The 24,901-nt window shown below is 37.0% G+C and overlaps 2 long non-coding RNA genes across 4 annotated transcripts in view; one reads left to right on the forward strand and one right to left on the reverse strand.

Moving 5' to 3' along the window:
- The window catches only part of LOC142054169 (uncharacterized), an 88,398-nt gene that overhangs the window by 55,176 nt on the left and 8,321 nt on the right, over positions 1 to 24,901 (reverse strand). The window contains exons 5-8 of one of the 2 annotated variants that reach the window (XR_012659446.1): positions 22,625 to 22,851; positions 22,429 to 22,510; positions 5,312 to 5,397; positions 4,520 to 4,611 (exon numbers count right to left, since the gene is read on the reverse strand). This is a non-coding gene — a long non-coding RNA (uncharacterized LOC142054169). The remainder of the gene's footprint in view (positions 1 to 4,519; positions 4,612 to 5,311; positions 5,398 to 22,428; positions 22,511 to 22,624; positions 22,852 to 24,901) is intronic. The other variant, XR_012659448.1, reaches the window with a different exon arrangement.
- The window catches only part of LOC142054176 (uncharacterized), a 48,907-nt gene that overhangs the window by 18,206 nt on the left and 5,800 nt on the right, over positions 1 to 24,901 (forward strand). For both annotated transcript variants that reach the window (XR_012659452.1, XR_012659453.1), the window contains one exon: positions 10,250 to 10,299. This is a non-coding gene — a long non-coding RNA (uncharacterized LOC142054176). The remainder of the gene's footprint in view (positions 1 to 10,249; positions 10,300 to 24,901) is intronic.

Raw genomic sequence — 24,901 nt, forward strand, 5'->3', positions numbered from 1 at the left:
TGGTTCCAGTCTTTAACTGTACTTGTACTTAGGAGTATTTTCAAAATAGGTAGCCTGATCTTCTTCACCGTAAATTACTTTTTCTTTCCTCCCACAACTGGGTACAAAAGACAATTGATGAACATCTTCACAATTATCTTTAGATGTCAGATTATTTTCCCCAGTCTTCTCTTCTCTGGACTAAATAAATACAACCCTTTCAAAATGTGCCTTATAAATCTTGCTTTCTAAAAACCTTTTCACTTATGTGCCCTTCTATGGATTTATCTTTACCTGGACATCGAAATAATTTTCCTATTCCAGATTTTATTTTAACACAGAGATACAACAACTAATTATTCACTGACTTTTATTCTGGCCATTTTGCATGAGCGTTCTTTGATATTGCTTCATCTATACAACCAGATAGTATCAATGTTAATTGGAATTTTGTGGTACTCTAGAGCAGTAGGCCCCACAGACTCTTGAAGCAAAATGCATCTGTCCATCTCTTCAGTAACTTTTTTAGAAATCAGTAATGACGTTTAATTTTCTTCAAATAATTCACTTGTTCTTACTTTCTTCCTTTTCTTCAAAGAACTGGATAAAACAGGGATTTTGTATGCCTTCAACTTAGTAATACTACAACTTTTATTTTAACTTTTAACAGCTAAAACAAGAATTATAATATTCTTAAATAAGCAAACAGACAGGTGGACAGGCAGGCATAAATCTAGTTTTCTTTGAGAATCAAGCTAATAGAAGGAAGATTTGACGCAAAGCCTGTATCTTTATTAAAATAGCTATGTCTGATGAAATGGAGGCAGAAGGATGTTGCTAGTTGAAGTATACTATGGAGTCTCTTTTTGATGATTACACAAGTATTAGTTCGTGGTAAAAGTATGTCACATTCTGCATTGTTTTCAGTGAGTTTTGTCTGAATAAATCAGAAATATTCTGGACCAAGAAAAGTAAAACAAAGGATGTAAGGTAACAACAGATCAAAGAAGTGCTCTAAATGCTGCAGTGGCTGGCTGTCTTCACATTTATTTCCAGATGCCTGCCTCTAGAGAATCTAGTCCCCATACTGTTTTTAACCAGAGATAGCTTATCCCAGGAATCTCCAAATTATTTCCTTGGAAAGAAGGAAAAAAAGAAAAAAAATTAAAAATTAAAAACTGGGCAGTGGTTTATGACATCTAGCCCAGATTTTCTGCTTCTTTGCTCTATTTCACTTTCACAGACTATGCAACTATACCACAATCACATATGAAAGTTCTTCTAAGAAGTGGTTTCTATGTCTGGTTTTGCTTTTTAATATTCATATAGTTTATTCATAGGGTGCTTTCATAATGAATTCCTGAAATTTAGTAGTTGTTCTTTGTAATCTAGTTATTCTATCCAACTGCAAAACATCCAGACCCCATGATACCTAGGTGTGCTCTCAATGTACTAAATGAGTACATAGGCTTAAGGGCCCCCAGCAGCCTTACACTCCTGCTCAGAGCCACCCATTCCCCATCTCTGGAAAAGCCTTTTAACAATTCCTCTACCCTTCAGCCGAAATTCTGATGTAGCCATCTCCTCCTTGCCATACTCCAACGTAGCTTCCAGCAGCTCCTAAAAACTATGTCCCCTCCGCTTCCTCAGGAAACACAGACAGGCAAACCCCCAACAAGTGATTATTTAAGCAGGAGTGATGGGCACAGAGTGCATTTGCAATGAAGAGAGAAGCAGTTTACGAACAGTTTTCTAGCAGACAGTCATACCTGCGCTATCCACCACAACATTTCTCAGAATCTCTTTTCATTTAAGTCTTAAAATGACTTTTTTTCGGCAAAACAGGAACTACCAGTTCCAGCAGTTCAGTCATTATATTTAGAATATGCAGTGTATCCAGAGAGAAGTGGACAACTTCAAATATTTTGTTTGGTTGTTTCATCTCATTCTCCAAAACTATGCTCAAGGGGATCACGGTATTAGAATTTTATATAATGCATTTGCATTTCAAAATTACAAGGTCATTATAAGAAAACACTTTCTTTTTCAGCTAGTATGTAATATAGGTGACAGATTTGCTTTATGTTTTTCTCCATCTATGTGTACACAGTCCTGCTTTCTTATATTTTTCATTAATGTTCTCTTGCTTTTTCAATGTAGTTTTGATTATTTTCAAGAACATATTTCTATTATTTGCAAGAACATAACTCTACTGAAGGCAAAGCAAGTCAAAGGTACAGAATCATACATTTATATTACCAAAATTATTATTCCCAACATAGTTCCCCATTGTGTTGCACATACAGTTGATGGCAGTACAGTAAAGGCAGAACAGCCAGCTAGTTCCTCCAGCAAAGCTGCCTGCATTTCTGCAGGACTGCTTCTCCAAATAAATTATGCTACTTAATCTATAGGTAAGTTTATTGCTGAATAGTTTAAGTGATGGTCTATTTGCTTCCCAGTGTTCCATTAAGAATCATTTCCTATTAAGAACTGTTTCCAAACACCTTCCCAACGTTCCTTCTCAACTTCTGGCCATTTTCCTTTAATCTACAGCAGCCTAAAAGTTTGCCCAATTTATTTATTTCATATATGCCTTTTATATACTAATTTTAAAATGTCAGTATTGTATATATAAAAATTTTAATCACCCCAAATCACTTTGTTTGTGGATGACATACATTTAATAAATTTAGCACATTTTCATGAGAGTGGTTACCTTGTTTTGCATTTATCTATTTTCTTTTAAACTACTTGTGACACCATACCAAAAGGCCTTGAGCATTACAGGTGTGGTTGTAACAGCACGATATGTAACAGATCTAGTAGCCCCTTAATTTTTTATTTTTATGCGTAACATATAAACAAAAATAGTGACAGTTTTCTTCACATAAACACAATAGCACTGTGATACTTTTCTTGAGTTTACCATGCTTTAGACAGGTGTATCAGGCATTGATTTTGCAAAGTAAAGTAGGAAGTCGATATCCCCAACACTCACCAGAGGAGCTGACCCCCTTTCAGAATCTGCATATAGTTTTTATTTGAGCAGTTTATTTCCTCTCTTTACCTCTGAGTAACTTAAAAGACAATATTCAACTAATGCATTATGTTCCAACATTGTCTGACTTGCCACATTTTCCCTTCCCTTTTTATTTTCTGTCTTCAAATTTAAGCAGTTAATCCCAAGTCACAAAGTAGTCTATGAATGTAATTTTATTTCCCTGTTCATCCTGCACATAGTCTTCTACAACCTGTAAAATTAGAAACGATGACGAAAATAACCGGTGAACTCATTAAGTCAAAATATGACTTGGAACCTAATAGCAATTACATCACATACTGGAAAACTTTCCAATGAATACAGAGATTATGTTAATCCCAAAATATTATTGCATATCCCTTTTTGAAATCTGTATAAATATTCAGTAAATCACTTATCCCATCACATGCATAATGAGGTCACTATTTTATGTTGAAGCATGCCCGCTTCAGCATCAGGTCCTTCTCAAAAGTCTCAGAATAAAACACCATAAGGAAATGCATTGTATTTCAGACTTTTATCCTACAAGAAGGTCCACATAGGTGGGACCCAAACTGCATTTTAACAATGAACCAGATCTATTTACCCAAATGGTCATATACTGATGTTTTATTGTAACCTTGCTTATTTTGGAAAGAATATTCACTCATCTAATTGGCTTTCCAGTTTCCATTTAAAAATACTTCCACATCAGATAAGTACTGCTTTGCCTTTTATCATCCTCCTCTGACTTTCTTAATTTACTGATTTTTCAGATTTTCTACGCTTTCTTTCCTTTTTATTGCCACACATTACACCCAAATTTATACATTCATTGACATTTCTGTTCAAGAAACAGTAGATTGAAAGATACCCATAGATTATTGGTTTTCATGCCATTGTGATTTTGATTTAGAGCAGGCTGGTACAGTTATAATTATGGCCAAGTGGATGTAGTTCATAAGGTTACATCTGTTTTACCGAGCTCTACCATGTGATAATCCATGCTATTTAACTGTTAGCATGCTCTTTGGTATGCTTTTGGCTCAGGCCAACAAGCACTCAGGTAGGATATAGCAAGATTTGGGGAAGAGCATAGGTTAGCGACTGTTCTTAGCAGGCAGTACGAACGAGCCCACCCTGCTTCAGGAGAGCAGATGGGTTAGCCATCTGAATGTGAACTGTAATTTGCTACCAACTCTTGACTGGGCTGTGACCCACTTTGTTTTCTAATACAGATGTCATCTAAGGAATTAAATGCAGCTGAAAATTGGTAGAGAGTAGGCGTACCTTCTTATGCTCCCATTACCAAACCGGAGCGAAGGATGAGAGCTGTGAGCACAGGAGAGGGATAGACCAGTGTTAGACTGACTGTGACTTCCCCACAGCAGGAGATTTTTCAGTCTGTGAGTAGGAACAGATCTCAGCTACCTTGTGCTACCTCCAGTGGGCAGAACAGGGCAGAACAGAATCTGGACCCTTTCATATTTTCAGATACTTTTCTATATTTTCAATTACCATTTTTGTTCGTTGTCTCTTCAACTAACTTTTCAAATAAATGATCTGATTTGTATTCAGTGGTCTCAGACTTCCTTTTGTTCAGTATTACTCTATTGGAAACAAAGAGAAAAATTAAAAGTTGAAGATATTTGGAAAAAACCCTGCTTTCTAGTGTTCATATATCTTCAGATTATATTAGCAAAACTAGCCTAATTAGCTGCTTAGTTCATATTTCTTAGATAGTATCACATGGTCCAAGCTTTCTTTCTGCTTTATCTCTGCATGACAGCAAGCTTCAAGTCCCCATTTCCAGCTCCAGTTTCTTTTCCCCTGCTTTATACTTCACTAAACATTTATTTACAGTGGAATCTTGGTCTTATTCTATTGCAATGTTATTGCTGAACCAGCTTTCTGCTATTACTCTTCAAACTCTTCACACTTCTGTCAGTGATTTTCATAGTATGTTTACCCCTTTTCTGGTCTCTTTATTAAACCAGAAGTATTGTACATTCATAAGGTCTTAATTTTAGATCTAGTATCTTTTCTTTTTTTCCTGATCACTATCAGATCCAGCGCTGAATTAACTCTCACGACTTCTTCCAGTTGTTTTAAGTACGTTACAAAAAAATCCTCCTGTAGCCTATTTTCAAACATCTCTTGCGAGTAACTCAAATTCCTCTTTTACAGCTTTTCACATATTTTAATATACATAACAATACATGTATAATATACATACATTATAATATGTGTGTATATATATCATTATCGTAGAGATCCTCATAATCCTAGAGAAAGTCAAATGAAACAAACCTTCAACGCAATCTTCATGGGTTTACATCTTCCATTTTCATTTGGGAAATTATTTCTGTGTCTGCCAGCCATGTGAACTGCAGGATCTGCAAGCAGGGTGGTTGTTTTATAAATTATGCTTCCCTCACCTTATCTTCCTTATATAGCAACAGACAGTTATAGTCTATTTGTGTGTTAGCCAGACTTGTTTGTAATGCAATCAAAGAACATTTCATGGAATTTTTAGTGGTGCTGCACCCCTCAAGACCACGTGTACCTAAGCTGTGTTTATGAACAGAAAGACCTAATTTTTCATTATTGTTTCCTGCAGGACATTACAGATGAAGTATGTTTTCACACCTCAATGTAGCAATATCCACTCAACTTTATTCTCCTCTTGCAAGTGTTTCCCTATGGTTACTCTTATTTATTTGCTGAAAAATCTTTCCTGTTTTGTTAGCATTTCCAGCTACGCTTTCCTCACTGTTCTTTGTATATGAAAAAAATAGACATTTTGGCTGGTTGTTTTAACTGAGACATTCTCACCCAAGAATTGCAAACAAAAAATACATAAACTTGAGTGTAAAAATAATTTTATCTTCATACTACAACTCTAAATTTTAGATTAATAGTACTATTAAGCAAGCAATAGTTTTGTAACTTAACAAGCCATATCAATACAGTACCCTCAAAACCGAAGTAATTTTCTAAAACTATGCTAATTCAAGTCAGTTTGATGTATTTCCTTCTAACAATAATATGCCATTGTTAGAATTGTATTATTTCTCATGATGAGTAAGACCTTATTCCATAACTACTTTACTGTAAAATGAATACAAGTATTAAGTAAGGGACTATTTCAGGATCTGTATTGTATTATCTAGTTAATAGAAAGGACAAATCTTCACTAAGCAGTGGTGACTTAACTTCATGCATGCCAGTTTATATCATTTGAGGATATACCCCAGAAAATCATAATAGGTTTTACATAGTTTTTAATATTCTTTCTTTCTTTTTCTATGGATAATTTTCATGTGGTTCATTTTTACAAAATTAGTTGCAGTTGGTTCATTCTAACAAAAAACTCACTGCTACCGCTGTACAACACAAGAGCTCATCATCAGTGTAACTCCATGTAACTGAGATTCCAAATTTCCTCTGCTTTCTAATCCTCGTCTGTAACATCATCCTCATGATCAGCAAATGAATCTGGCAAAGAAGGTGCTTTTTTAATAGGTTCAAAATTATGCAAAGTTCTGCTCATAAGCACACTAGTTAAAAACTTGCAGGCACCAAAAATGACTCTCAGCCACACCTCCAATCATTTTCTAATAAGTTGCTATTATTACTGTTACTGCAAATTATGTTAAGTATCAGAAGAGGCTTCAGCATCATATTTTACACATCTAAATTGAAAAGTTCTGAACTTCACTATTTCTGTTTTATCATGTACTTGGCATTCCTTTTACTGCAATCCAAAGAATTCAGATTATCTAAAGAACATTTAGAATAGATAATAAAATATGTAGGTATCTACCCCTCAGAAAACATTAACTTCTATTTAATATTTCTACTCTAACAAAGCACGATTTGCAAAAGTTCTCCTGATTTTATGGATACATCTTTTAGTTGTCTTTTTATTTTAACTTCAACTGCTTATATTGCTATCAGTAAAAGCACTCTTTCCATTAGCATTTCTCTTTATCTGAAAATAAAATCTGAAAACTTCTGCTGTACCATTTATGAATGCAGCATGTTTGCTTTCATTCAGATATTCTTTTTAAGTTCACAATCCTCTGCTGAACAAGTACCATAAGTCTGTATTTTTACAGGAATGTTTATATCTGTCCATATTTGTTATTCCATTGATATAGGAGGCAAGGTGCTTTGATCCTATGAAGGCACTTGTGTCGTAAAAAACTTAAAAAGCTGTCACTGAATTGTTAAGTTTCTTAGCCGGTTTAGTGAAAGTCCTAAAATAGCAGATCCATCCAGTGTTTAGAAGCAAATATATTCTTGAATACATAGGATCATGTTAAAGCAATATTTTAGGCAAATAGATGCATACATGAGAGAAAAATGGATCAGTATTGAACCAAAAGAGTTAAGAGACTTCAGTGCAGAAAGGAAACTTAGGTTAACAAAAGGAACAAAAAAGGAGAAGACAGAGCTCAAGAGAAGGACAGATCTTTAATAGGTGTAAATCAAGAAAATATTACCACAGGGAGGAAGAAAGTAATTTCACCTTTTAGTAAGTCAGACTTTACCCATATACAACTTTTTAAATCTATCCCACTTTTTGCAGTGAGCCATATAGGACTCAGTTTTTAAAATAAAGACTAATGCTATATTTAATTTAATTTAAATGTCTTTAATATGGATTTTATATTCTTCACATTTGATTTTACATTTCTACAAACATCTTTAAATTACAAGTACATTAGGAAACCAGCACATTTTATATGAAGGCAGAAGAACAATACTTCTTGGCAATTCAAAACCATAAAAAATTCATAAGTGCCACGTTGTTTCTTTTTCTGTCTTCACTACAGTACTATCTCTCACAGAAAATACTTGTATCGGCATCAGGGGAAAGGGTCAGCAATCTTCCACACCAGAAGTTAGGACAATACTCTCAACATGGAAGGTAGAATGGTCAGAGAGGTAGCAAGTGAAAAGCTTCAGAAGAGATGGTAGCTAAAGAAAGTCAGGAAAAAGAAAAAAAAAACAAAACAAAACAAAAACAAAACAGGAAAAGATAAGATCACAAGATCAAAAAGGACAGGAAAAAAACAAAATACACAGGAAATCGCAACAGTAACAATTGTGCTTATTCATTTTAGAAACCGTACAAGAACACTGACAGAAAAGGTGCAGAATAAGGGAGCCATTCTTAAAAAGAAAGAGTTCTACAGAAAAGACCTAGTATTGTATGAAATGCTCAGTTATTCCTCTCTTAAGGTGACAGGCCACTCAATGTTTAGTTTGAGCTAGTCAGTTCAAAGCAGGATTCCTGTGAAGTCAGCAGACTGAAACGGGCACCTCCAGAGGGCGATTCATCCCATCCTAAGCTCTGAATCACAGATTTGAAATGCAATTAATGCTGTGAAGTTCACTAGGTATTTGTGAACCTAGCAGCATATCTTTAAGCTGAATGCTTTTGGATAACAACATTTGGATTAAAATAATATGAGAAACAGCATATTTTCAAATCCCTTTACTCTGAACAAAGAAAATTTACTAATGACTTTCATCTGCACAGAATGTGTAATAGGTTTGTACTGCATAATTTTTTTTATTACTGAACATTACTCGTGTTCACTATACTGAGCACAACAATAAAGTCTGACCCAAATAAAAGAAAGTTTGCTTTTCTATTAGGACTGATTATGTACTACTGGGGCTTTAAGTTTATCTGCTGTAAGTAAAAATCAAAGCTCAACTTCACTGGGATTCTATATTCCCAACATTAAGACCTGATTCAGGAAATATCACATTTAACTGATACTTAAAATGACACTGCTGATATTTCAGTAATTTTTACTAAATGCCATAAATACCATTGTGAAAAAATGCTGAAATCCTATGACATGGTCATGGATACTTTCATTATAATGATTATTTTAAATGAACTGTAATTAAATACAAAAGTCAGCGGTGAAGGGCTGGTTTTAAAGCTGGTACATAGCCCAGTCTCTCTGCAGGAAGCTTCAGTGTGGAGCAGGTCTGTGGGGGCAACCTCTTCATACCACCCTCACCAGGTTGCCAGCCCAGGTGCAAAAAAAAAAGACTCTGCTCTTACAGCACTGCAGTATCAAAGCATAAATAACCTGGGATGGGAAAGGGAGCTTTCCTCCTGGGCACTGGTCTGGGGACTGGAATATACACCAAATGGACAGTTTACAGCCTGCACTTTCTTGTTATTACGGCAAGTCTGAGACACATTATCCTGGGGCTGTGCAATCCATGCCTCATTGGAGACCTATGCATACAATGGCCTTCCATTATGGACTATTTCAGAATAGAGCATCCTGATACTGCCTATTTCATGAGGACAACACAGAGTTGTCAGTTACAATGCAATTAAAAAGACATCTTTAAAATCTAAACACTGGTCCACTTGAAATGTGATTTTCCACTGAGGAATTTATATGATCTAAACTATTCCAGAGTCATAAAACATAAAATAGTGTAACACTAATGCAAAACAGAAGAATGGTAAGGATTATAAAATACAGCACAAAGTCTCTTATTTAGAACTTCTAAAAATTGCATTTATTTTAATTTTCCTTTCAGAATGAATGTAAAGAGTACACCTATGTCAGTGTTTCAGTATCTGGACCTTCACTGGGTGCCCTTAAAAACTGCTGTCCAGTGATGCAGACACAGCGCAGGAAAAGGAACCCTATCACACAGCAATTCATAGCGTAATTCTTATGCAGACCTCCCTCTCTCTCTCAGCAGAAACTGATACACTACCTTCCCAAAAGTTGATGTTACCACTCCAAAATTATTTGTGAATTGCCACCATAAGGCATCTCCCTGCTTCACCCATTTTCACTCTTTCTGTCCCCAGTCAGCAATGGGGCAGTTTTAGCGGGGACGCTACTCTGCTGTACGTCAGCTCAGGGCTCAGTTACACTAAGTGTTGCTAAGGTGGACAGTTAAGGTGTTTTACGCATACTACCAAGTGAATATAAGAAAACGTGAGGTCTCTATGCCTGTATTTAAAAATAAACAGGTTTTTAACATGGTAAATCATTAAGACCAGTTATAGTCACTATATAAATATTATTTAATTGCTCGGTTTAAAAAAAACATATAATTTCCCTCAACATCTACTCTGCCATAATACCATATACACTCACGCGAATCATGCAGTAACTAAGAACTTAAATGAACAAATTACTGACTTAAAATTATTTTGCCAATTTCCTGATTTATTGTATTTTATTACAGCTTATGGATGAAATCCACACACTGACTCCTAACCTGTAATGAAAGCCAATGTAAGTAATCCGTTGTTCTACAGTTACATGTGGTTATGAATTAATTGACTTTGCAACTGAATAATTGAATAATGATTAATTAGTAGTTTCGATTTTCAATTTCAGCATTCTTACAATTAGGTTTTGCACACAAATTTTGCCACTCTGAAGTGTTATTGCCTGCCCACGTGCCTGTGCCCTGCCCCAAATGCTACTGACTAGAATTAACACGAGAAATATATATAAAAAACTGGCTTTGATTTTTTGCTGTCTAATAGTGGGTTTTTTCAAGAGCTAACTTAGGAAGACAGAACATCGGGGCAGCCATCATTTTCTAGTAGAATAATGCATTTTGTGATTCAGGTTGGCTCTGAAAGTCAGTTTAAAGCCTGCCTTAGAAGAAACCACGCTAAAGCAAAAATGCAGAGAGAGTAAAGCACAGCACAACACAGAAAGCTGAAGCCTCAATCTGTTTTCCATGCAAGCATGAAGTGTAACATGTCTGAGCACTAGATACAAAATATTAGCGTAAATACTTACCTGACTCCTCCCTTTTCACCCTATTATTTCTCCTATGCTCATTACATTGTTTTTCAACTTTTCCTTCCTTCTCTAAAGGAAATAAATTTCCTCCTCTCCATTTCAGTTTCTTCCTTTCACATTTGCTTTTTCCTACTCACCTGCAGAGTTTCTGAAAAAAGGACTATGGATCCAATCACAGGGTGAAATACAAGTCCTGAAAGCTTTTAGCATGGCTGAAGATCAATGACTTAATATTTAAGTGTTTCTGTTCTCTCGTTTCCCACAAAGATATAAAATCACCAGAATAAAGTTTAGCAATGAAAATCTACTAAGATAACTGTAATCTTAGAATGAAATCACCACTCTGTAAAGAGCTCTGCTCATGCAGCAAAACATAACAACGATTTTTACTGATTTGGAAATATATTATCATCTCTGATACCTTATTTTTATGCTGCTATGAGAAGCGTACGTCCACTTCTCTCCTTTAGTAGCCATTTTAAAGGATGCACTCAATGCTTCAACAAATTAAATTATTAATGTCTTTAAATACTTTATAACCAGCTTATGATATTTTGAAGGAGATAAAAATAGCTAGAGTTAAGACTAGCATATTGTACACAAATGTAAATATTTTTTTTCTCCTGTAGCAATTCATAAACAACATTACCTATATACATGACATACATTTTTAGATGCCAGCTCTTCTAAACACAAAATCCATCTTTACAAGATGTTTCTCAAGTAACTTAATAGCCATTATATCAAATGTTGTTTCACACATAGTATCAACATTTGATGTTTCACTGACCTGGTAAACAGAAAGTCAGCTCAGTACAAGTTACTTTGTAGAGGATAGTGCCAAAACTTCAAGGTGTTGCCCCTCAGTAATCATGAACTCCTGCAATATTTGAAGATAAAATGGCATACGACAAGCAACAAGAATAGAGCCAATTTTTAAGGACCAATATTGACTATCTAAAAGAGTAAACTCTATAGTCTAAAAATCTGCCCAAGAAAAAAAGACCAAAATAGTTTTCCATTAAAATGTACCTTTTAACAAAAAAATAGTATACTTTATTTTATTATTGTTATGGTGATTTTGCTACCTAACCTATTTGTATTGTCAGGTGCTGAAAGGCTTATTACTTAATTACTGAATCTGAAACTTTTACAGAAATCATGTGTCTGGCTAGCTAAGTTTAGTCACAGACATAAGTATGCAATCATATATTAAGAAGGAAAACTGCTAAATACAAGCTAAAGACTTATGAAAAGATCTGTGCCAAAAAAAAACCCCACAACCCCGCATTTAAAAAAGTAACAACTTGCATTTAGGGGGATGCCCTGAGACATCGGCTTTCAGTCTTTCTGCAGACTCTTTAGTCTTCATGAACAACTTTTAAGGGAAGTGCAAAATAATAATTAAGAAAAGCGACCATCCTGTCAGTAAGCTTCCACTTATTGCACCAGTAGGTGCAATCATCCGCTGGATTTATTTATATATTTTTAGGAAAGTCATAGATCACAGGGAAAAGCAAATGAAAGGGACCAGGCTTTAGAAAGCTGAGATTATTTTCTGCTCTGTAGTAAGACAAACATTATCTAAAAAAGCATAATCCATTATGTGGGAAAAAATTACCACATTCTAATGAGTACTACATGAAGAGGGGGAAAAAGAAGGAAAGAATTCATCTATGATCAGCAGATTTCAAATGATGGGACATGTCCCACTTGGAGAAAATGCAAACTGTATGTTGGAAAGGAGAGGCATTATTGTTTTGCACGCGGCACTTCCACAGCATCTCATCTGTGTCTCCCTGTACTGGGCACTGGTGAGGCCGCACCTCAAATACTGTGTTCAGTTTTGGTCCCCTCAGTATAAGAAGGACATTGAGGTGCTGGAGCATGTCCAGAGAAGGGCAACAAAGCTGGTGAAGGGTCTGGAGAACAAGCTTTATGTGGAGCAGCTGAGGGAACTTGGGGTGTTTAGTCGGGTGACAAGAAGGCTGAGGGGAGACCTTAACGCTCTCTACAACTACCTGAAAGGAGGTTGTAGCGAGGTGGGGGTCGGTCTCTTCTCTCAAGTTACTGGCGACAGGACAGGAGGAAATGGCCTCAAGTTGTGCCAGGGGAGGTTTAAACTGGATATTAGGAAAAATTTCTTCACCGAAAGGGTTGTCAAGCACTGGAACAGGCTGCCCAGAGAGGTCATGAAGTCACCATCCCTAGAGGTATTTAAAAGACATGTAGGTGTGGTGCTTAGGAACATGGTTCAGTGGTGGACTCGGCAGTGCTAGGTTCACGGCTCAACTCAGTGTTCTTAAAGGTCTTTTCCAACCTACATGATTCTATGATTCTATTCTATAACTCATTTGTCTGTCTGCACCCGCAGTGCAGAACCCCATAGGCAGGAGGCAGAAGAAAGTATAATGGGACAGAAGAGAAGCTTTAGGTGGGAGGGATTTGTGGTACCATTCGTACCTTTGCGTGTAACTGTTCCTGGAGTAAGCAGGAAAGTAGGTTCTCCATTTAAGTGTGCAGGAACTGGAGAAGAAGCCAGGGTTCCAGAAGATGCAGGAAGGGCGTAGCTAGGGCAAGTTTGGAGTGAGCTAGATTCAGATACAGTGCTCTAGCCATGTTCTGTGGTAAAGTGACTTCCAACTGACCCCAGTATATTTATCCAGCTGCGATCTCTCCAACTCTTACAGAAATCCTGTTCTGATCCCTATTTCCAAATTCTTTGTTCACACACACTCATCCCCAGTCCTACCCATACACCCCATCACTACTTCCGTACCTATATGCCTTGCCTAGACTCATGAATCCCTCTCTCCTGTCACTCACAGATGATACCAGGAAATAACTTTTCTCCACACTACAGCAGAAGTGCGCTCTTTTACATGTTCCTTTCTGTTACAAGGCAAAGATTCCCCTCAATCTCATATTCAGCTAGCAGCTTAAGCCTGAGAAAAAGACAGATTCAGATTCATGTAAGTCAGCAACAGGTATTTAGGAAGATAGTATAAAAACATGCACAAACCCCTCACTTTCCATATATGTATCAAAACACACCAGTAAGAAATACGGAACAAAAAAGGTTACGCAAAGCATGCTCACCTGCCAGTTTTCTTTAGTTCCTTTTAAAACACTATTGTCAGTAATGTTTGCTTCCAGTATTTTGTTTAAATTTCATAAAATGCACTACAGTAGTTTTAGATTAGAAAACCGATTTCTTCCAGATAAACATATTTATACATTTTATATAAGGCTTATAATTTGGCATTTCTCAAATTTGACACCACCATAATTCCTAACATAAAGATGTGCAGTATGTTGGAAAAGACAACATCTCTACAAATTACCTACGGATGTGCTTGTATGATACTACAGACAATGGGAAGTAACCGATGTCAAGGGCAACTGAAAGCACTGTAATACAAATACTTTATGATTCTGGAAAATTTTCAGAAGGGAAATAAAAAACGTACTAAGAGACCTGATATGAGGACAAGGAAGATTTTCACAATGTAAAATTACCATTCAGGGAGTTGACAGAAATTAAAATAAGTTGGTCAAATAGAATTGGGATTTTATTAAAATTAATAAACAGACATTGTAGTAAGACATGCTAACACTTGTAAGGAAAGCTTGTGTCTGTTAATAATGACAGAACAGAAAATTTTAAAATCTGTTTTTCTGGCAATAAGAAACCAGGTATTAATTCAAAGATGGATATATGTTTCAATCTAGTGGAGCTGACAACTTTAATCTTTGTCTGATGGGGACCCAAGACTTGAAAAATTATAGTCACTTCTCAGAAAACTAAATGTACTAGTCATGAGTATATATGAAGAGTAGGGGTAGCAAAGACTGTTACTGATACTCAACAACAACACAATGATTAAGAACCCCATGATTCTCTTACTGGGGAGGGCAGGGTGGGGACAGAAGGGTTAATGCTACCAAATTGCTCTTTGTGGCTCCTTTCTGGCAACCTCTCGATGTTGCTTCTGGTGGAGATGCACGCAGCCTCTCTAAAGCTGAGAAAGTGGGGAGTGCTCTCTACCTTTTCATACGCTGCAGAACAGTGGTTCCCGTATTTGTGGAACAACAGATTGTTATCAGCCCTTAACATTTTTCAAAAACCACCACACCCCCATTTGATCAAACCTTTAATTGCAACCACTGTTTAAAACACTGTTAACTATGGTTTGCCAAACAGCTGTTCAACTTACCATAGCCTTGTAGTCCACCAGGGGTTTGTGGACCACAGTTTGGAAACCATTCCAGCTGTTTCAAAGGTACAATGATGTCTCCTACTCCATCCCTCCCGCCAGACCTTCTGGTTGCTGTGTGAAACATTTCTGGTTCTTTACCTGATTTCCCCTGGGATTCACTTTGGGGCCTGCCACTGCTGTTAGCTTTCTGAAGTAGCAGCAAACTGGCATTCTCCATTGCCCACAGGTTTGTAAACAACAGAAGTAAAACTGATCTGCCCATCCATAATATTGCTGCTGCCAGATAAAGGAAAAAACAAGCAGAGGATAATTTTTTTTTATCTGCAGATTTAGGAAAATGGGACCAATTTACATTTGATTCATGTTTGACAATTTTTCACCAATCAATGAGGACTACAAACTTTTATTTACAGAGAAGCTGTAACTCTGTACAGGTTGGATTTTGGCCACAGCTGGTCTGGGACAAGTGGAGTTTTCAAGACTAGTAAACAGCTGGGTTTAGTGCACTTGAAAAGATGTATCCACAAAACTATGGCAGATAAAACTGGTGCTAAGCAGTCTTTTGCCATCTTAAAGATCACCTAAATTAAACAAAGCAGTGACCAAATGCCCCTTGTTCTTCCATTGTGAGAAACGGGGAGTTACAGTCCCCTATTAAATGCTTCCGTGTACTCATGGCTTTAGAGACCTTTCACACACTACCGACTGCTCAGTCAACATTCTTCCAAACTGAGGAATCCTGATCCATTTACTGTCCCTGCAGAAGAGCTATGCCATACCTCTTAGTCATCCTTCACTATATCATACACAATTGTCTTCAGTGCTCAAAACTGACCAGCATGCCAGTGCCACTTCTCTGTTCCGAATACCATTTTGCCACTTTTTACTAGCACCAACTCCATCCAGAATGATTTTAGGAAATTAGCAGGAGCTGCTAAAAATCCATGCAAACACCAGTAAAACAGCTTGAGAGCCCTGGCTTCTCACAGCAGCAAGATACTACCTATCTCTTTAACAGGAGTATTCCATCCCCGTGACAGGCAGGAACTCCAGGATCAAAACCTCTGCTTTACGCTCATCAGGGCTGTGAAACTGTGAGAAATAGGGAGGAAGGACCTTCTCTTCAACTTTCAGCCCCTGCTGTGGCTAGAGAGAACCGCTACAAGTCCCTGCCCTCCTGAGCGGCAGGACTGGTCACAGCATGCTCAGCTCACAGCTTACAGGGCGACGGCTGCTGTAATCCAACAGCCGCTGCCTCTCTCTGCTGATAGATAAGGCTGAACAGCGGGGTCAACGATATCTGGCCTCTGCGACAGCCACGGCTCCTGGATCACCACAGGCCCTGCTGTGAGATCCTTCTGCAGCTCTTCAGGGTCAACATTAGGTCTGACTCCAACTGAATATTTTCCTTTTATCATCTGCAGTCTTTATCACTGCACTTTTTCAGACCATTTAGGAACAGGTGGACCAGCAAAGGTGCCAGTACAAAATTTTGTGAGGTGGCATTATTAAAACGGCTCATAAGTTGCTAAAATGTTCCTTATCCTGTAACCCTTTACTAATCTGCAAAGAATTTTAAGCAACTCAATACTTCATTTTCTTAACAGCCTTTGGTTATGGAGCTGTTTTAAAACTTTTGGGTCACCCTTCCCTGTGTATCTGTTCACTCCTTCAAATAACTAGCAAAGCTTCAAGACAAGATTACCTTGTGCAAAAGCCAAGATGATGGTTGCCTATTACACCTATCCATGTTCATGTTAATTATATTCTTTATCACATTCACTGGCATTTTGTCTGACATGGTAGTCAGACTTATGAGTCCATTAGTCCACAATCATCCCTAGAGCCCTTTTTAAAACTAGCGCCACATTTGTTACTTGCCATTCCTCTGTTATCAAGGCTAATTTAAGTGACAGATTATTACAGCACAGTTCATGGCTCACCAATTTCATTTCTGGATTTCTCTAGGACTACTGAACAAACAAGGTACTATCTGGCAATCTGTTAATGTTTATTCAATCAAATTGGTAAAAAATCTATTATTGATATTTCAAACCTGAAATATCCCCTATAAAGAACGATTTTTATGTGGGGATGCCCCTAATCTCCCTGTCATAAACCTTGCCAATGCGAAGAGTTCATCTGTTTCTTTCTACAATGGCTTTGTCTTTAAACATTCTCTTTATCCACAATTATCTACTGAACTCACCTCCCTAGTTGCAAAATTTACACTTTTTTTTTAAAAAAAAGGGGGTTGGCTTTTAGGATTTTATCCTGCTGCATTTCAAAATCTTTTTGTTCTGCCTTATAATAGGTCTACATTTTACTTGCCAGAACTGTGCTCTTTTCTGCTTGGCTTGTTTGGATTTCACTTTTTGAAAAACCTCTATTTATTTCTAGTAACTTCCTTTACTGTTCAGTTGTGTTGGACAATTCTCATTCAGTTGGGTTAGAATCACAAAGCCGAGTCCCTGTGTCTCTTTTAATATTTATTTAAACTGTATCTTCGTTTGTATGCAATTCTTTTTTAAACAGTACTGGACTTTTTAAATCTTTTTGTCTCCTACAAGAATGAGAAACTTGAGTATGATATATCACTACTGAATGGCTCTTCTATAGTCACTTCTTGCATGCTAATCTAGACTAAATCAGGGGCTGTCCCCGCCTCTTCTGGATTCTCTAGCTGGTTTGCTCAAAAAGTAGTTATTGATGATACCTAAAAATACAGCCTGTGCATGATGGCCTAATGTGGCCTAATGTTAAGTATATCCAGTCTATATATAGAAAACCAAGAACCCTTGTTATGATCAAGCTTTTGGGTTGTATAGCCCCTCCAGACTCCCACAGTATTCCACAGTCCCTTTCTCCATCCCATCAGCTAGTCAAAAGCTCTTACTAGAATTCTCCTATCCAGATATAGAACCATTTGTAATTATGTTTTGTGGCTTATTCTTCTAAAATTAACTTATTTGACTGTATTTTCTTTGGTATATACAGTGCCATTTGTCTGCATAGTCTGACCTACCATCTCTGTATCAGCTGGGCACTAAATATTCTATCATCTCTGTATAATCTATACATTTGACATTTCAGTGCCCCTTTGAAAGACAGAAATGGTATATATGCAGACCCACTTCCAGAGAGAGGGTGACATACCTGGGGAATTCCTGATGGAATTCATGCTTACCGCTCTTCTGAAGAATCATTACCTTCAAGGCACAATGGAAACGGAGCACAAGATAGCAATGTACCAAGATACCAAATCAAAGCTAGCGCAGGTTCCTTCTCAACAGAGATCAGATGGCACTTGAAAAAAGACTGACGAACAGTACGGCTGGAACAACTGCTTGTGGTTATTCAAGATTTCTGTACCAAGAGATGCTGTGTCAGGAAGGGAATGCACTAAGGAGCAGAAGGACACTATGGTATAAAAAGTCCTTTAACCTTTTGTGCACACTGCAGAACTTTGTAATATTTGCATTTACTTCCTTCTATGAGAGTCTGTTCTTACTGCTGTGGAGAGGAGAAGAGAAGGGTGCTTTCAGGACACAATGCCAGTAGCTATTGACTTGGCTTTGACAGTTGAGAAGGCCTCTGGGGCTAGCATTTTATCTGCTGGCTGCAACTCATTTCTTCGCTCCCTTTTGTGAGGCCTCTAGTTGGAGCACCTTCTTTCTGCATTAAATATGATGTGACATTAGGCACAGCAGAATCCAACAGCTACACTGCAGTATCCAGTGGGTATTCATTATTATTTATTTGTATTACCATAAACCTTGGAAGCCCTCACTCTGGACCATTTCTCATTATGCTGGGCCATGAGTAAACACACAACAAAAAGTAGATGTGCTTGAATTCTACATGAAGAGACAACAGAGAAATTCCGGCAGAGTACAAATGCAATGACACAGTACTGCTGTGGTAAGCGTTGGCATTAATATACCTGCAGTATAACTGTTGTCTAGTTGGATTGTTTTAAGCTTCACAGTACATAAAACTTTTAAGAAGATATTAAAAGGAAGATAGTGAACAGTTCTGTTTATGAAGAAGTCAACCAATACATGAGAGGCAGCTGAGGAGAAAATATCCAGTGCGGTCTGAAAATTTAATGACCGAATGATGGAAGCTAGCATCATATGTTGATCAAAACCAGAGTCAACCTTTTGATACTGAAGGAGAGGTATCAGGTAGAAGTAGTCTTGATGGGCCTTGAAAATAGACAGATAGCTTATCTTTATTGCTTTAAACTGAAGGAGGAAATTGAAAATACCAAAGGAGTAAGTGTGGAAACTGATATTTACAGTAGAGTAGCACTCTGACTAGATAATGAGCATGGCAAGACTGCATTTCTCAAGGCAAAAGAAGAAGATTCTCTAATAAAGAAATGATCCATGGCAAACCTGGATTAAAACATAATCAACTGACAAAAGAAAGACCATCCTTAACGGGTTGGAAAAAGATTCCCAAAACTCAGATTTAGCCTAAATTTGACAACTTAAAACAAACAACATCATGATGGTTTCATTCATAGAGGATGCAGAGAGGTTTTGTGAGGGTCTCAACCTAAATATGAAAAAAACTACTAACAAAAGACCAATAGTTGTAACTGGAAATAAGCAACTGAGGGCACTATTCAAGAAAATTTTCATGCATTAGATCTGCTTAGGAGTGGAAGAGAAGATGGGAGGAGATACATGAAACACATAAACCATTGTTTTTCCTATAGATACTGTGAAACGAGAACATTCTTTCATGTCACATTTATGACTCACTACATCTATCTACACTACCATGTTTTGACTTTCAAGGGTTGAAGAAAAACAATGTTCATGACATTATAATATGATGGGTGCTTCATTCAACATAAACAAAAACATGCTACATCCAGCTTGAAGACAGGACAGTCATGATACAAGCCAAGCACAAACAGCAGCAGAGAAAAAGATCTCACAACTTAAACTTACAACAACTAACATGCTCAATGTTCAGGCGCATTCCTTTGCTCTTCCTTCTTTAGTGCACAGAACCAGCGCTATCACCTCAGTTTGCCGCTAAAGAAAACTTACTCTCTGTTGCTGTAGTTTGGTATTCCAGCTCTTGAAGTATTCCCAAGCCCAAACAATGTGTAGCTGTGTAGCAAATGCCTACTCCCTACATTCCACAACATCAACTCCTCTTGATACCTGCTTTCTCGCTGTTCTCCTAGTTCCAATCATTTATGGCACCACGGCATGGGTTAAACCAAAGAAACAATCAGATCAGGTACTCAACAATGGGGGTTAGCAGCGTGGGTACTGGAGAGCTCGTTACAGCAGGAGACAATTCAGAGTTCCTTTTCTTCCAAACAGTATTTGTAGCAGCACTACCACAGGCAGAACAGAGCTATGCCCAACCTTATCTCCCTCAAAAGTACTGGGAAGTTGCCATCGCAGGAAGGAGAAGCAGTCACGCCTACATGATCTGACTCTCGGTGGCGACGAGTGAAGAAAGTGGGTGCATACGAAACATCCAGGGGATTCCTCATACTCCACTCACTTCCCTCCCTCTTCTCCTCTGAAACTAGATCTATTCTGAGGCACAAAAGTAGTGGATTGATAAAAGTTGAGGATTTTTTTTCAATCACCCGGTCTCCCTCTCCTTTTCTTTCTTTTACCCAACTTAGTGCAAATAAGAATAAATATGGCCAATAGGATTAAAAGGTGAAAACAGTAAGCCATTGAATCTAAACATTTTAAAAACAAAATATGCCGACCAAGATTTTTTTATGCAAAGTGGAACATCCAGTGTGCTCAAAGATTGATTTAATTTCACTTTATATGGCAAAACCTGAAAAGAATCATTAAGTTTTTAAACTAAAACTTTGCAAATTCCCATCCTGTAAGGAACATAATTAAATTGTGTTTTGAACTCTGTTGAAGATGATACATTTCAAAATCATTAAGTTCTGTGTTTGAAAAAGAAATTATGGCTTCTGCTTAGCACTAATTGTGGTTTAGCATACGTAACCCACTGCCCTTTGTTCTCAGTTGTAACTGTCCCAATTCCCAATTTACACAGGTAATTCACAAATAGCCACTGAATCTTCTTCAAAGCCCATATACTTTCCTCCAACAGAAAAAAAACCTTAGAGAAAAACACTTACTGAAAGTTTTAAACTTAAATCTATCATATATGCAGTGCAATGAGAAATACCAGTAGCTATGCATTTAGTTCTCCTTTCAGGCATATTTTTGTCATCCATTTTCTGGCTCTTGGTTTTGTTTGTTTTGTTTTTTTTGTTTTTTCTTAATTGGAGTCTCTAGTCTGCTTTTGATCTCAGTTTATGATTTCTTCTTTAGTCTTGCTCTTTCTTCAGATTACTGTCATTTCATGCTGCCTGTGTGCCAAGCAAAAAAAAAAATCCTTTCCTCCTTAACCTTTACTCACCAATTATCATCTATGTCCTTGCTCCACGGGAAAGAATCTCTAATTGTCCTTACATCCAGCTCCTCTAGACCTTTACAGACCCTTAATAATTCTTCACAAATTCAGTAACATTTACAGTTCTTCCATTTTTCAGATACTAAGACCCCATTGAAAACATGCTGGTATTTGAATAGCAGAAAGGAAACCCGGCACCATAAAAAAGGGCATGGAGTTTATAATACCCTTTTTGTTTTACAGGGAAAACACCTACAGGTAGTTTTTGCTCATTTGTATATAAAAACAGGAGTCACAGCAATGACTGTACCCATAGCTACAGGAAAAGAACTTCCTCCTTAATCCAAGCGTAGATATTTATAGTTATTTTGGGTGAATCCACTGACATACGATATGGGTAATTACAATTGATTAAGCACAAAGTACTTAGGTAAAATAACCTATGTAGTTCCTGCCTAAGACTGTAGCTAATCAGCATGCATGATCAAATCCACTCATAATGCCAGCTCAGTTTAGTTTAATTTAACCAAGTTACATTGACACAAGAATTAAGTGTATATTTATTAACATTCCAACGTTCAACTCAGCAAGACAATTATGTTAGGAAATCAGTTTGCAATATCTACACAAATATTGGTGGCATAAACAGTTTTTATAGATCTATAAATTTCAGAAAGTTTGTGGGTGAAAATACAGAGCAATTCAGAGACACACTATTCTGAAAATAAAGAAAACAAACAAATTAAAACTCCCTACCTAATAGCAGTACGGAAGGGCTCCAGGTTCACATGGTGAATTGCCCAAGAATAACGAAATCCTTAATGGATATATTGTATATATTTTCTAAAAAGAACTGAAGTCAGCTGACGTAAGTCAAACCTCTTGAGTCACGGTTTTATCATTATTAGTTTGTCAACATCAGTAAAGACTAACTATTGAAAAAAATCAATCATTTCAATGTACTTACAGCTGAATTTTCTCATCATGTGAGCAACTATCCACAAAGCCTCAGTGCCATTAAGAAGTTTTGAGGAATATATTATTTGGTACTGCCAAAAAAACATAATTAAAAGAATGCATGTAAATTATATTAATTTTCTAATTAGAAATGTTTTATGATTATTTCATGTCTAAAGTACATGTGGGGGAAAAGCAGGACTTACATTATCCCAAAAGGCAGGTTCCAGCACAATCAATGATACACTGACAGAATTCACAGTAAGGAGTCACAGTAGGGTCCTGATCTTGCAACTGAACTTTCACAAAAAGAACCCTGCACTACTGCAGAATCTCCTTAATTTCAATAGGGCCCTACCCACACATAATCAATTACAGAGTCCGCCTATGTGGGAGTAACAACAGCGAGACCAGGACCTGTTCCTCCACACACCTGCAAAAATATCAGGATGAAAAAAAAAAAAAAATTAGTAACATGCAGCAAAACCTATTGATAGCCTGTTTTATTACAGCATTTAGCACATAATAAAGGAGTTCCATACGTCTTTAAGCTGCAAATTATTTATAGGAATTTTTAGCTCCTTCTTTAAAGAATGCTGGCTTAAAACTGCTTATGGATTTTACATGTAGTGACAGCACCTTACAGGAGCTTTCACTGATATGTATTTGAAATATAAATTTTTAATTATTATTTCCTAAAATTGAATTATCCTAGTTTCTTTGGTCTATATTGCAACTAATTTTTTAGTGCTTAAGCCTTCTTAAAATCTGTCCCACAACACCCATTTTGGGGACACAGCATAGGCCTGTGAATTTATTGAGGTCTTCATGATCATGAAAGTATCTGACCACATGTAGCAGCATGCAAGACCAAGGTCTTCAAAAATATACGATAAAAAGTGGTTTAGTATTACTCATTTTAAATTAAAAAGTGTCATCTTCTTTAAACAAAAAAAAATAATTATTTGCTAAGGTAAGCTCTTAATGAACACCATTTAAAACCCAGGAAGCACACAACATGATGTTAAGCAAGAATATACCACCACTTTGCTGTTCACACAAAACTTAACTTCACGATTTGACCTTACTGTTCTTATTAAAAACAGATCTATGTTGATCTTTAAAAGGAAAATATTATAAATTACAATCTTTTTATATATTATAAACCATTTAAAAACAGGTTAGCCATAGGTTCCATGAAATAATATTGAACTGGTGACACTGTGCAAGAGCACTGGTGATAAAGGTTATAAGAGCAACCACTAGATCCTAGAAATATGCAGAAGACATTTCTTCATTCCTTTAATACAGATAGCATTAGGGAAACAATGATATTTCTCTAAAAAAAAAGCTTGGACCAAATGAAAGGATTTGAGAATCTAACAGAAGAACTAAAAGTTCCATATAAATGGAATGCAGTCTTTTTTTTTTTTTTAATGACCAGTTGTTCTCTTACTGGCTTTGATTTCATGAAAAAACAGACATGAAAATAGGCAGAAAATGGAGAAAAGTATCACAGTTTTTCATTCCTTGCTGCCAGGTTGACGTTTTTCTACTGGGCAGGAGGACAAACAAAAAATTTAAAATACACATTTCAGACGTTATGACAAATTTCAAGGCAGTTGTCTTACAATATTGAATTGGAAGTGTTCCTTCTCATGTTACTGCTTTTAAATTTTATGTTTCATATGCATGACTCTTAGGCTTCTGTTATTCTGAGAAATTCAACTGTTTCTAAAGAACAGTGCTACAATGCTAAGTTCTGTTTAAAAACTGTTATATCTTGACCCATGTCTAACATCACGCAGAAAATTTAGAAATATCAGACATCTGCCAAGTTAGTGCTGCCTACCTGAGCCTACAAAGTGAGTGAACCAGTACCTCTGGCAAGGGTAATCTGCCCGTTTCTCACTGACTGAGAAGAATGGACAGGCCATACCTTTCAGGACAATCATGTCGCCCGTAATCATGCAGCTATAGATTTAGCATTTCCCAAGATGCAATGCAAGGTGGTAACTTGATGCAGCCAGATCCTAATATTGTCTTCTGTCCCTGTGCCTAGCTCCACATCCTTCTTCACAAAGGAAGTGAATTGGAATACCATGCATGTTTCCTGCACTGCTCCAAGAGTGTAGGTTGTAAGGATGGGTCAGGGACGCATGGCTGCAGTCTAAATCACAGTCAGTTTCTGGGGAAAGCTGAAACCACAGTTTTACAATTTTGACAGCCTAAGGAATAGCTCAGAGCTGACATCCAAACAGTCAAAGAAATGAAATACTGAAGCTGTCTCAACAGTTCCCTTCTCTGACGTGGACAAGAAAAACATGCATCTAATCCAGGTATAGAAACTACCATAAAATGGAATGATTCACAAGTGGTTTGGGAGACTAGAAGGCCCTGGCAAAAACAAGGTTTTTTTCATGACTAGCAGAAGTAATGAAGTCTAGTTACCGATCAGCGTGCTTGTACATGCGACCAACACA

Source organism: Phalacrocorax aristotelis, chromosome 1, assembly GCF_949628215.1.
Source record: "Phalacrocorax aristotelis chromosome 1, bGulAri2.1, whole genome shotgun sequence".
NCBI lineage: Eukaryota > Metazoa > Chordata > Aves > Suliformes > Phalacrocoracidae > Phalacrocorax > Phalacrocorax aristotelis.